This window comes from Triturus cristatus, chromosome 8, assembly GCF_964204655.1.
Source record: "Triturus cristatus chromosome 8, aTriCri1.1, whole genome shotgun sequence".
NCBI classification, from domain to species: Eukaryota; Metazoa; Chordata; class Amphibia; order Caudata; family Salamandridae; genus Triturus; species Triturus cristatus.
Genome location: NC_140591.1, coordinates 857,912,187 through 857,926,863, shown reverse-complemented (window position 1 = coordinate 857,926,863; position 14,677 = coordinate 857,912,187). Strand labels below are relative to the sequence as shown.

The 14,677-nt window shown below is 48.0% G+C and overlaps 2 protein-coding genes across 4 annotated transcripts in view; one reads left to right on the top strand and one right to left on the bottom strand.

Annotated features, from left to right (window-relative positions):
• CMSS1 (cms1 ribosomal small subunit homolog) overlaps positions 1–14,677 on the top strand; it is a 1,297,886-nt gene that overhangs the window by 623,475 nt on the left and 659,734 nt on the right. The window lies entirely within an intron of this gene.
• Positions 1–14,677, bottom strand: part of FILIP1L (filamin A interacting protein 1 like) — a 946,987-nt gene that overhangs the window by 541,177 nt on the left and 391,133 nt on the right. The window lies entirely within an intron of this gene.

The window sequence follows — 14,677 nt, the reverse complement described above, 5'->3', positions numbered from 1 at the left end:
AAACATTCAGAGGGCCTTTTCCAGTCCTGCCAAGTACCAAGCATCAGGCGTTAGACTTGCACATTTCAGTGTGGTGCTCCGCATCACCGGACTGAAATGCATTGTCACACATTATAGACATAGCGCCGCAGCTGACACTCAAGCTTTTAGCGCTGCCTAGAACTGAGCTAGTAGGCTCAGCTGGCAGTCTGCTGCAGTGTATCTCATGAGAACTCAGATTGATTCCCACTGTGGCGCGGCTCTCAGACTGACATCACGTCGAGGTAGTGCCCAATGGCTACTGTCGAGATATGACAGCCCAGTCACGTTGTGTGATACAACAGTCTGGCACCGTGGGGACGTGATGTCCTGCTGCTGGAGTTTGTTGTAGGTGCGGTCTCATTGCTGCAGTTTTACTCGGTCTGATTCTTCTGTCAGTCACATTACAGTCACTAATATACCTGAACTGCCGCCGCCACCCATAGACTGATCCTCTTATCATGTACATCACTGCCACTACAGCGTTAAAACAAGAAGCTCTTTTTTAATATGAAGACTGGGCCTGCCATAGCTGACCTGCTTCTGTTGTCCTGCATGTTACTGACACCTATGCATTACATCTGTACTGCGCCTGCTACTGTTGCACTCACGGATTCTGTCATGCATTGAGCTTCCATTCTCAAGCATGGACTGGACATGACACAGCTAAATGTTTCTATATCATGCAATACATCTTCACGGAGTCAGCCGGTGCGTATGTGACTCTCATGCCTGTCTACCCGCGGGCCTGACCCAGACCGCTGCTGAAGCACAGTAAGTGTCACTACTAGCACCTGTGCTTCAATCCTCAGTTCCGGGGTTGTGTAAATAATGTGGAGGCTGAGGTACATTGCTGCCAAAGTTTCAGATTGCTATGTGTGAAATGTTCATAATTTCAGTGTAATTATGTGTGACATTTCAATAACTATGAGTGACACTTTTCTCACGAGCAAAATCAAGCAATGAAGAGAAGGGAAACTTATAAATATCACAAATGACACCTATTTGAGCAGCGGTAAACTTTAAGGAGATCTTAAAAGTGCCGCAAAGCACAAGAAATGGAAGGGCACTTACCTAGTACCCTTGTAACCTGATCGTACCGCACAGAGTTACTACATTTGGAGGAAACACTGGAATTCTACAGACTATCAAAAGATATACATTTGATAAAAAATTTCTGTGGAAATACTGCATTTCCTCTAAAATGTTCATTTATGATACCTCATGACATTATTGATGACATTACTATTCCCTGTAGCGTAGAGAAGGTAAAGTCTCCAGAGCAAATATCCTCAGTCTTCTTGCCAGCCGCCTATCTCTACAGGGAATCCCAGCAATTATATTTTAATAAGAAGGATTTTTTCTGATAAGATTCAACTGGATCTATTTATCATTAAAGAATCACTCTATTCTTGGAAATTCTAATCTCAACCGAAGAACCGAGGCTTTAATTTGGGTGATTGATAGCACACTACGGGGGATTCACAACACAAAATATAACTAATCTCTATTGGAAGGCCTGCTCCACTGGTATTGATTCCATGTCATATTTTAACCCTGATGAAGTCCTTTTATGGACGAAACGTGTTGGCTGGGCTGATGCATGTATTCATTCTTCTAATTGTGAAAATAAAAGTAAAATAACTGAATTCAAGAACTATCAAGACTCCCGTCTGCATATGTTTCATGAATGCCATGATTTAAAAGATTTTATTGTACTTGACATTGGAATTGCTTTAGATATTACTGTGCTCCTTGATAGTATCTTTACATCACAAAAGTACTCCACATGAGTTTTGAACAAATAGCCAATATTTCTCTGAGTAAAATAAGACCAAAACAAAAAAATCAAACATACACAAGTCAAGCTATGAATTTCTCAAGATTAAATGCAGTTATATCGCTTAGAAACACAATAGCTCTGGTCAGGGCAATCTGGATGTGCTTGATGGGGACAGGTCTACAAGTTCAGGCTGACCGCGATGGAGCGCAGGCCAGCTACGGAGCCGCACAGACATCAGTACAGAACCTTGGAGACATTGAGAATCAAAGACGATGCAAGGCACCTTAGAGGTGAGGCAGTTGCAGCATTGGTTCCTTACTGCTTTGCAGGTCGTCCGTGCATCAGTACTCTGGGACGGTGGGTTGCACAACGGAGGTGAGGCGTGACTGAAGAAAGTGAGGCATCTGTTACTGGAAGCGGTGCAGAGTCGTTGAGCTTCTGATGGCTGGAGACGATGCGAGGCGCAGGGGAAGTGATGCGCCAAGGCGTCGGTTTCTGATGGTGGTGCGGGTCAAGCCAGGAGGCGTCGATTTCGCATCGTTTATGACACACCACGGGACCACAGGTGCTGCAGCAGAGTTGGGCGTCACAGATGTCAGTGACGCAATACTAAAGACTCACACAGTGGCAACTCTTTAGAGGTGCTGCGGCGGCGTCAAAGCTTCTTTGTAAATTGCGGTTGTTGCACTGAGCAGGGACCGCAGCTTTGGTGCAGGCAGCGGTACTGGTTCCGAAGTGGCACTCAAAGTCAATTTTCTTCTTTTTAGCACAGAAACTCACTTCCAAGGGCTCAGAAACTGGATTTGGCACCACTTGGCAGAGTAGGGCTCTCAGCAGAGGAGCCCAGGTGCTACCGGTGAAGTCTTTAATGGCCCTGAGACTTCCAACAGGAGGCAAGCGCAACTCAAGCCCTTGGATAAACTTTAGAATGCAGAGAGCAAAGTCTAGTTCTCCCACTTCCAGGACAGAAGCAGCAGGTAAATACAGCAAAGCAAGCAGTAAAGTGGCAGTCTATCCTGGCAGCACAACATCTCTTTCTCTTGGTAGGATGTCCTCAGTCCAGAAGTATTCTGAGTATATGGTGTCAGAGGATCTGTACTTATACCCATTTTAGCCTTTGAAGTAGGGAGACTTCAAAGAAAGGTCTTTGTAGTGCACAAGACCCTGCCCTTCCTGGCATGGCTCCAGACACACTACAAGGGTATGCAGGTCTTTGTGTGAGGACCGGCACAGCCCCTATTCAGGAGCAAATTTCAGCTCCTCTTACCACTCCGCTCAGGAAGGCTCATCATCCTGGTGATGGGCCATCAGGATATGCAGGGCACACCTCAGCTCCTTTTGTGTGTGATTGTCTAGAGTTAAATCACGAATCCCAACTTTCATCTAACCCAGATGTGTATTCTAGGGACAGGCAGAGGCACAGAAGGGTTAAAGCAAGAAAATGGCAATTTTCTAAAAGTGCCATTTTCAAACACGCAATTTAAAAACTAACTTAACTAAAAAAACTTGTTTTTAAATTGTGCGTCCAGAGACACAAAACTAAATTTTTCTTTATGCTCCCAATTGGAAGTTACACTTCTACAGTATTACAACACAGATCCAATGCTAACCTATGGGAGAGATTGGCCTTGCTGTAGTGGAAAAAAACGAATTTAGCAGTATATAAACCAGTACATGTAAAACTCAAAAGTACATGTCCTACCTTTTAAATACACTGCTCCCTTCCCATTTGGCTACCTAGGGCCTACCTCAGGGGTGCCTTACATGTAGTAAAAGGGAAGGTTTTGGGCCTGGCAAGTAGGTGAACTTGCCAGTCCGACATGGCAGTTTAAAACTGCCACACACAGGCCCTACAGTAACAGGCCTGAGACAGGTTTGAAGGTCTACTCATGTGGGATGCACTATCAGAGTTGCAGGCCCACTATTAGCATTTGATTTACAGGCCCTGGGCACATGTAGTGCACTGTACTAGGGATGTATGTAGTAGAAAATCATATGTGCCAATCATGGAGAAAACAAATGCCATTACATTGTAGACACAGAGCACATACACTTTAGCTCTGGTCAGCAGTGGTAAAGTGCTCAGAGTACTAACACCGGCAAAAACAAAGTACAGCACACAGTCAAAAACAGGTGGTCTGAAGCAAAAAGACTGGGGAAACCATGCCAAAAGATGCCAGATCTAACATTCCTCATAAACCACCTTCTCCACCATTATGCAGCCATCCACATGCTATTCCCCACTCCCAGTTCCAGGGCCTGCCCAGCCCCTTCCCCCCCCCCCCCACCCCCAGTCGTTGGGCTTCTGATGGCTGGAGACGATGCGAGGCGCAGGGGAAGTGATGCGCCAAGGCGTCGGTTTCTGATGGTGGTGCGGGTCAAGCCAGGAGGCGTCGATTTCGCATCGTTTATGACACACCACGGGACCACAGGTGCTGCAGCAGAGTTGGGCGTCACAGATGTCAGTGACGCAATACTAAAGACTCACACAGTAGCAACTCATAAACCACCTTCTCCACCATTATGCAGCCATCCACATGCTATTCCCCACTCCCAGTTCCAGGGCCTGCCCAGCCCCTCTCCCCCCCGCCCCCCCCCCCCCACCCCCAAGTCCCCCAATATTCCACATTGCCACTATTAGGCCTAATGTAATCCATGTCTGTTTTCCGCATACGATTTCTGCATCTCTCCAGATATTCATGAGACCCTGCTTGGCAGAGACTGAAATGCCTTCCCCTCCTACCTCTTTCAAACATTGGACCAACACCGCTGACCAGATGTCCCGTATTACCCGGCAGTCCCAGAGGATATGGAAAAATGTACATGTGTTCCCACATCCTCTCAGGCAATAAGGATCTGTTGCCCTTCATCAGGATTGTGCAGGCATAGTATGAGTGGTGTAGGATCCTCAGCTGCGCTAGTCAAAATGCTTACTGTATGGCCAAGCAATTGTTTTAAAAGGAATAACGTTTTGACATGGTGCGACTCTGGGAGGGTAGCTTATTCCAGTAATGTGTGGGGCATTGTAAGAAAAGGAAGAACAACAACTATCTTGAGTTGTCTGAATTAGGAGAGAAGTAGCAAGTGCAGTATCAGATGATCTGAGATTCCTAGTGGAGTGCAAGAAGCTGATTCTTGAACAAAGGTAGACTGGCTCAACCCCATACAAGTCTTTATGTGCAAGGTAGAGGAGCTTAAAAATACAACACTTTTTGACCGAAGCCCATGTAGAGACCTCAACACTGGACCTTTTGTGAGAACCTGCTGGTAGGTAACAAACCAAGCATGCTGGCATATTTTGCGCCATCTGCAATCGTGACATAAGGGACTCATTCATGTCAACTGGTTATGCTAGCCTGTACAATGGTCTTCCTGCAGTTCGACGAACATCAGGAAAACACCTACCTAAGAAGGTGAAAAATATCAAAACAGGTACCACAGGTAGCAGTCCCTTGATTAGCCAAAGTTAGCTTGTCTATCATTAGAATGCCAAGGTTTTTTACCACTTTTTAGGGGCAATCGGCTTGTCCAATTCTAGATTTTGTTGTAACATGAACACACTTTTTATTAATATATTCCATTGATAAAGAAACCTGACACCTCGTCTTTCACATACAGTATTCACCGTCAGGTTTTGCAGAGGCACAATTGGAAAATAAGATCGTTTTGAAGATATGAGGCCTGATTCTCTATTATTTCACTGTTGAATATCAGTGTTTTTTCAGTTTTAAAACAAAACCTTTTTATATTATTTGAAGATCTACACATAATTCCTCCTTATCTTTTGTTTTTTCAGTGAATACATGTTAGTGTAGTAATCTTGGGAAACTGCTTATCTCCACTGTGAATCTTGTAATTTTTCCCTTTGTGTACATTTCCTCGTGGTAATATGTGCTAGGTTTACAATCTTAATGTTCTTTTGTTTGCTGAAGGGAACTGTAGCCTAACACTATTCTGTTGTGGAGCACTGGTACTCCCCTTGGATTTGCTTTCCACACTAGAAAGCAGGGAATGAATAAATGACTGGATTCCAGAGCTGTACTACCTAAACAGAGGAAGCAGGGCCCCCAGAGCAAATTTCCCTAAACCTAGGTTCAGTAACACACTGAGGCATACCAAAGGGTTCTCTAAATCTCTGGAGCTGAAAGAGAGTTCTTGAGTGCATGGTGCACCACATATAGGGTTTTTAATTAATCAGCTTGTCAAAAAAGAAAAGACACACTGTGGTATATCCTTTTTTGTGCATTTAGTGTTACGCTTTAAGGAAGAAACCTGATGACATTAAACTGTTAAAAAACAAGACACAATTGACACAGCAGTATGGGTTTAATTAATTACTGCTTTATAGCTGGGGATATCAGTCAGCTCCAGGGAGATTAAAACCTGATGTCGAAGTTCACCTCAAAAGCTGCGGTATTTAAGGTCTCAAACCACAAAAGAAAAGGTTACACATTTATCATTTGTGTAAGCACAGGACAAATGAGATAACATCAGTACATAGCAAATTTTTGGATAAAGAAGCGCATGCAGGTGGGCCTAGCCTCTCCTGATGAGTGTGGAAACCCCTGTTTGGGTCATCGATATTAAAGCATTATCAAAGATATAGTTATATGACTGCTCAGCGCATGGTTAATTCTTACTAAATGCTGATTGTGCCAAGCTATCTTATCTTTTGTATGTAGTTTTTCTTGCCAAGCTACCTAACCTATAGGTGTGAAAGTGCGATTTTGTCAGAAGTGTGCACATGTGCGTCACTATGTTCTAAGGCAGGATGAGATGCTTGCCGTTTTTTCTTATGTACGTGTTTAAGCAAAAGGTGTAAGAGACAGCAGCACTTTGGAGCAAGCGGGCTCTCATGTGATTGGTGCATCTCTGCTGGTTCCCCTAGCAGATGGAGATTGTGGTGACCTATTTGTCACTTATTTGGTAAAATGGCTCATCTGAACTAACCACTTAAAGCTTCTGTCAAGTTTCCTGAAATTGAAGGGAAATATGACCGATTTTCGTGCAGCAACTAAGCTAACTAACCACAAGAAGTTTCCTGAAACAAGTGTGTAATGTGGTCTATTTATTTCTGCTGAACCCACTGCTTTTTACCTCTGTGTCAATGCATTGGCCTGTCACTGCTTACATAGGTTTAATACTATCTCTAACCTGAAAGAATCACATGGGGGTCTCGGGTCATAGAGCTGTGTGGATCTTTACATGATGCATCCTATTCTTCCCGCTATCAATCTCCCTCTAGTTGATTCTTCAACTACCTCTCCTAACCTTCCAATGTCTAGGGGGGTCTCTTCATACTCACTACCCTGTCCCCTGACATCCTAATCATTTTTCTTAACCATAAACCCTCCTCTAATATTAAGGGCAAGTCAGTTATTGTTTTGGGGGTGGAGTAATGCCACAATTGCCCATTGTCCCACTGAAATGTAAATATGACTTCAATATCATCTGTCACTGGCCACAAGGTGGCATCGGTATCACTCTTGAAGAGTTAAAAATGAATTTCTTGGGGGGGAGGAGCCTAGCACGCATCCAAGATGGTCGCGTGAGCACAGGGCTCCCCGGACCTTCGCTGCTCCTCGGAACTTATCCTGACTTTATCCTGACTTGGTTGATGGAATCTGGAAGATGAATGTTGGCTGAACACTAAACTCCTTTCAGAAACCAAATCGGACCTGGGAATCCTGATCTATGGTGGTTTGAACTTTTGAGGCCCAACCGATGGCTGTGCCCGGTGCGAAGGTGAACTGTGGAGCCGGGGCGTAGTTGAACAACAACGGCAGCGGGGCTGTGCCAGTGGCCGTACCATCACTTTCGGTTTCACTTTTGGATCTCTGAGGGGCTGGACAGTGGAATTGCTTGGTGCGGCTGGGTTTTCACTTGGCCTTCGCTTGATGCCTTTGTCTCCGCCTGCTACCAGTGTGCCCATTGACTTTGGTCCCCTCGCACCGCCACATTGCGGTCTCTGGTGCGGCTCGCGTCTGCTTTGCCTGTGCCCCTTCGACGCTTGCTCGGTGGTCCCCTTCGGCGAGCGTGGTTCTCATGGGAGGTAGGGGAGACCCCGAGAGGCGTAAGACCAAGACATCCCTACGTGGGGGACCGGTCCAGACTAACAACATGGACCGCTACACTCAAGGTAAAGGGTCCCCTGGGACGGCCAGTTTCCCCCCGGATGATGCCGGTGGTGGCCCGTCCGTTTCTCCGGATCTGTCCCTGCAGGACATCATGGGCGCCATTAACGGAATCAGGGAGACCATCGCTACGCAGTACGAGGCCTTGGCCCGTAAAATCGACACGGTGGCCATTGATGTTACGCTAATTCGGGCGGATCTCTCTAAGACCAACGAGAGGGTTCAATCGCTGGATGTGCGGACGTCCACCCTTGGTGCGGACGTGTCGGACCTGCAGACTACTCTCGGCGACCTCAAGTCGGCCAACGATCTGATGGCCCGGCGGCTGGAGGACTTCGAGGGACGGGCTCGACGCAATAACATCCGCGTCATCGGCGTTCCGGAGACCTCCGACAACCGCCCGGTTGATCTCATGGTTGAGGAGCTCATCCTCAAACAGCTTGCCCCCGCTGGCCTGAGTAAGTTCTTCGCCGTGGAGCGGGCCCACCGAGTTCCAGGCGGTCGGCCGCGACCGGGGGCCCCCCCGAGGCCTATTGTTGCAAAACTTTTTCATTACAGAGACCGAGATGAGATTCTTCAGGCCTCACGGGTCCATGGCCCGGTCCGATATGAGAACTCGTCCATTAACTTTTTCCCGGACTTCACCCAACTTGTCCAGAAACAGCGGATGGGCTTCCAGGGGGTGAAGCGTCGTCTCCGGGACCTGGGTCTCAAGTACTCTATGCTTTTTCCTGCTAGGCTCCGAGTGGAATATGAAGATCGGACTACCTTTTTTGACTCTCCTGCGACTGTGAGTGACTGGCTGGATTCGCTGCCGGACCGGGGTGACCGGCCTGGGCCCTCTGCCGGTACCGAGGGTGGCGGGTCTCCTTCGGAGTGACTTTTGGTCCTTGACTTTGCCATTTTGTATTGTTCGGCTGGGTTCTACTTCTTTTGTGCATTTTGTTTCATTATGATCTGTGTGGGGGGCGGGCGGGGACGGGTCCCTTTCCTCCTCCGGGGTCTTTTCGTAGAATGGGGTTTGTAGGGCGACAGGACACTGCAAGTTGGGGTGGTTTTTTGGACCGCAGGGGTGCAGGGTGGGGGGAGTTGGATTCGGGGGGGGTTGGCGGGTGGGAGGGGTTTTTTGGATTTGTGTTTTTTGTTCTCAAGGCGAGGTATTGGCTCTGGTTCAGTTTCGGGTGTTGCGCTATTTGCTAGGGGACCCTTGATCTACTGGAGGGGATGGGGGGGGACGGGTTGAGATTGATGTCTTGGAACGTCAACGGATTGGGGGACCGTATCAAACGGGGTGTTGTGCTGCAATATTTGCGTCGTCTGACTCCTGATGTGGTATTCTTACAAGAGACGCATCTGGTTGGTAATGTTTGTCATGCCATGAACAGGGGGGGATACCGACTCGTGGCCCATTCTGGTTTCACCACTGGTTCTAGAGGGGTAGGCATTCTCCTACGATCTTCACTTCCGTTAGAGATCACCAGGGTAGTCCTAGACGATAGAGGGCGCTATGTGGCTCTGACTGGGAGGTGGGAGGGGCAGTCCCTTTCCTTGGTCTCGGTTTATGTTCCCCCGGGCCTCCAGAACTCCACCTTCTCAGACTTGGGTCGTATGCTGCATGAGCTTCCTGACAGTCTTTTGCTTATGGGTGGGGATTTTAATTCGGTTGTCTCGGGTGACCTGGATCGCCACCCGCCCAGGGCCCTCCCTGCTGCCCAGGCGTGGCTCGGCGGACTCTTGGAGACCTTCGGTCTGGTGGATTGTTGGAGGTTAATGCATCCGACACAGTGTCAGTACACATTTCACTCTGGGGCCCATGGGAGTCTCTCCAGATTGGATTATTTTCTTATGCCCGCGGCCCAGACTGCCCGGATTCGAGAGGTTAAGCACCTGGCCCGGGGTATCTCTGATCATTCCCCACTGTGGTTGCTTTTCGACACTGGGACGCGGTCCGCTGGGCGGATCGCTCCTATTAACCCTTGGTACCTGCGAGACCCCAAGATCCGTGATAGCCTGGTTAAATCGATTGATCAATATTTTCTCGAGAATGAGGGGTCGGTGTTGTCCTCAGTGTCCCTGTGGGAAGCTTTCAAAGCAGTGCTCCGCGGGCATGCCCTATCCCAGATAGTGGATGCTAAGAGGGTTAAGAATGAGGCGGTGGTGACGCTGGAGACTGAAATATCGGGGCTGGAGGCAGCCTTGGAGGCGGGTGTCACTCCGGATGGGCTCCATGCCCTCAGCCTGAAGCAGTTTGAATATAAGTCTCTTGTTACTGACGCTGCCAAGACCATGTATAGGGAGCAGCAGGGTAGGTTGTATGATGCCGGGGACAAGGCGGGTAAACTGATCGCTTGGTTGGATAAGAAGGAGAGAGTGAATCGTGTGGTCCCGGAGCTTCGGGTTTCGGATGGAGTGTGTGTGACTGAGCCTGGTGAGATTGTGGAGTGTTTTGCTGACCACCTCCGGGCGGTGTACTCCCCGGTGTCTGATAGAGATGAGGACGACTCTCGTCTTCTGCTGCGGGATATTGCCCTACCCGGCTTATCCGTCGAGGACCGTGAGCAGATGGATGCCCCTTTGTCTGTCGAAGAGATTGCTACTGCGATTCGCTCCCTTCGCTCGGGCAAGGCTATGGGCCCCAACGGCCTGCCGATTGAACTGTATAAATTACGCCCGGATAAAATCGCGCCTTTCCTCCGTCGTATGTTTCAGGAGTCGCTCGAGAGGGGTTCCCTTCCCGACGACCAGCGTCTGGCTACTATAGTGGTGATTCCCAAGGATGGTAAGCCACGTGACCGCTGTGCCTCATATAGGCCTATTTCCCTACTAAACGCCGAACCCAAAATCCTTGCTAAGGTCCTCGCTAATCGCTTGCTGAGCGTTATATGTGACTTGATACATCCGGATCAATGCGGCTTCATCCCTCATCGTAATACCGCTCTCAACTTACGGCGTCTGCACGGCGTCCTCGCTAGGGCGGAGTACTTCTCTTCTATTGGTTTCCTTAGACGCCACGATGGCCTTTGATACCATCGAGTGGCCATTCCTTTGGGCCGTCTTGGCGAAGTTTGGCTTTGGGGAGGGATTTCTTAACTGGGTGAAGCTTCTTTATGCTGGACCAATGGCTCAGGTTGTTGTCAATGGGCGGGTTTCTCGGCCTTTCGCTCTCGGGAGGGGTACTAGGCAGGGGTGCCCGTTGTCCCCTCTGCTCTTTGCTCTCGCCTTGGAACCGCTCGCTGCCTGGCTCCGTTGGGAGCCCTCGATCAGAGGGATCCGGTGGGCCCCGGGCTTCGAGGATCGGGTCTCGTTGTACGCGGATGACATTCTCTTGTACCTCACCTCGCCGCGGAAGTCGCTCAATGTTCTTTTTGATGTCCTTACTTCCTTCGGGAGAAATTCGGGTCTGATAATTAACTGGTCCAAATCTTGCGTGTATCCTATCTCTGGTGGCTTTCCTCTCTTGCCGCCTCGGCTTCCGCTCCAAACATCTCAATCCGGCTTTAAATACCTGGGGGTGTACGTTTCGTTGGATCCGGCGGTCCGCTATGAGCAGAATCTCCTGTCTCCACTCCGGCGTTTGAGGGTGGATACGGCTCGGTGGTGTAAGTTGCCCTTGTCTCCACTTGGGCGCGCGGCACTGTTTAAAATGATGTCCCTTCCCAGATTTCTTTATGCACTCCAGAACTCCTTCGATGTCATTCCGGCGGCCTACTTTAGGGAAGTGGAGAGTTTGCAGAGGAGACTGGTTTGGGACGGGCGAGCGCGTATCGCTTTGGCAAAGCTGACTCTCCCCTGGTATGACGGGGGCATCGCGCTTCCTGACATTAGACGGTACTATTGGGCCTCCCAGCTGTCTGCCATTAACCATGCTACGTACGCTCCAGGTTTGAACCCGGCATATGAGATGGATAAATTCCTGCTTCCCGGCGGTAACTATAACAGAGCGCTTTACTCTCGATCTGCTGGTAGGACCCTTACGGGCCCTACTAGGATTGCGGTACGTGTGTGGAAGGCGGCGAACGTAGCGATGGGCTGGAGTGAGCGTTTAACGTGTGCTACCCCTTTATTCGCCTCAGAACGCTTGGGAAGCCTCTGGACAACGAAAGGCTTCGAGCACTGGGACACGATCGGCATTAGCAGAGTGGGGGACCTATGGGTTAAAGGTGCGGTTAAATCCTTTGCGGCGCTCCAGAGCGAGCACGAGCTTAGTGAAAGAGAGTTCTTCCGTTATGCCCAGGTTCGGCATGCCCTGCTCTCGGTCTTTGGGGAGGGGACCACGGTCCCTGCTTCTTCGCCTCTCGAGGACCGCATACTCGACGGTCACGTCCCCGACAGTACTATCTCTCTGATTTACAAAAAACTGATAAATAATCGGGCTGACCTCTTGGTGCGTCTTCGGGAGGCATGGACGGGAGATGGGGTGGAGTTGGACGACGAGGACTGGCAGACTGCACTGTCATCCCCTAAGGAGGTGGCCATCCCGGCCCGTCTCCGTCTGGTCCAGCTTAAGATTCTCCATCGTGTTTATGTGACGGGCCCCTGTCTGGTCTCGATGGGGTTTTCTGACGACGGGCTCTGTAAGCGTGGCTGCGGGCTCAGTGCCACCTTTCTCCACATCCTATGGGAGTGCCGCGAGGTGGCGGAATATTGGCGCCAGGTGCATGATGTTATGAGACGAGTCACTGAGGTGCGTCGCTGTGTTCTGAATGTATGGGAGCCCAATGACTATAATGCGGCCCAGGCTAGGTGGGCGGCCTTGGGGAACATGATCGCAAAGAGAGATATAGCGCAGCTTTGGGGTTCCCAACGGCCTCCCACCGTGTCCGTATGGAAGGAGAACATGGACTGGTGCATGTTCAGGGAGAAGACTGTATGTGGCTCGTGGTAAACCGGGGGCATGGGGTAGAATCTGGGGGCAGTGGAATGTGTATCGCGGGACTATCTGTGCTCCCCCCCTGGTGGATACGTCTGAGGTTGCCTTGTCCCCCTGATCCTTGAGGGTTCCTTGCTTATCTCGTACATCTGAGTATAGATTTGGTTCTCCCGTGGCCCCCCCCCCCCTCTCAGGCCTCCTTTTTATTGACCGCCCTCGGGTGGTCGGGTGTGGAGTCCCCCGGCTGTGGTTCGACGCCCATTTCATGTCGTTTCGCCTTGCTTTTTGTTTTTCTTTATTTTTGTTGTTATTTATGTTAAAAGTGTGTATCCTGACTTCCCTTATGTGCAGTCTGATCTTCTGTAATATAGCGGAGCCCCTGTGGGCCAGTCATTGTTTTTTGAACTGCTTGATCACTTTAACTACTAGCGGTCGGCCCAGGCGGTTGTAGGCCCGTGCTTGTATCCTTTTCTCTGCACAATAAAATTTTTCCAAAAAAAAAAAAAAAATGAATTTCTTCGTAAATGAAGGTACACTTTGTAGTTATACTGCCCTGTGTATCAGCCAGGATGTTTCCCCACTTCCAAGATGTTTTAGTTCTTACTTTATACATACCAAACATTTTATTAATGTCTTGTTGTGTCTCTTCTTTGTCTATATCGGTTAGAGTGGGGGGCATGGTGGCGTTTACCCAATTTTTCACTATCTGTCCTTGATGATTATGATATATTATCCCTAGGCCACTTCCCTCAATACTCATAAGATAGGTTAGTTGTTGTGAGGACTTTTAGAGGATAGTTAACCATGGGTTGGACAATCTCAACAGGTTTTGCCCATTTACAAACTTTACCTCTTTATTTATCACTTTACCTCTATTCTAATTGCAAGGGGGTCCCACTCAAAATAAATTTTAAGATAGTTATCTATATCACTATCTATACCGTCCAATAATTTTTCCTCTAACTGTGTACCCTCAAGATAGTTATCTATATTCCTGTTTATATTATCTAACAATTCTTTTAATTTCCAGTCCTAGGGGAATGTAGTTCCAATTTTATCATGGAGGTAATAGTCATTATTCTCACTATTTGTTATGGTGTTCATGAGGCCACTGTATTACTACAACCTTCTGTTATCTAATCACAATATCCTTGTTGGATGTTCTGGTGGCACGAACACTTGGTTTTAGAAATGTTTCTAATCAGTTATTTAGAGGGCTTATCTATTTATCTGACAGATCTGCTGTTATCACATCAATGCATGTTGTCCTTAGAAGGTGATGTGGTGTCAGTACCTAGATGTTCAAGAATTTCTTCCATTAAAGGATTATTATGTGGCACTGATATGGGTAGTCTACTGGGGTCAGTGCAGTTGCAGAAGTCTACAACCTGATTGTTATAAAGAAGGACAAAAATTTGGGAACCTGTGTTGATTTATCACTCATGAACTCTTGAGTCATTTGCCTAACTCATTCAATTACTTAAATTTCCTTTCCTAACATATTACGATATTCCTCACAAAATAGGAAATGTATACACTTATAAGATAAAATAACAAAATGACATTGTTCTGTAACCACATTTTTGTTTACATATACAAATACATACTCATCAATTCTAACTACGTGCTAGGCCAACAAATCATTGGTTACTTCCCTCCACATTCATAGAGAGGATAAACTTTCAACATTTGTAATTACAAATTGTGACTTCCAGACCTAAGGTTTGAGATTGCAGAGTTAACTAATATTTATTCTTACTCCGAATAAAGTTTACTGACACTGGTCCAGCCGTCTCCTTATTGTAATGACAAAATAAGCACTGAAAACCCAGTATCAAGTCCTACTCTTCCTCTAACCACTTTCAACTACTT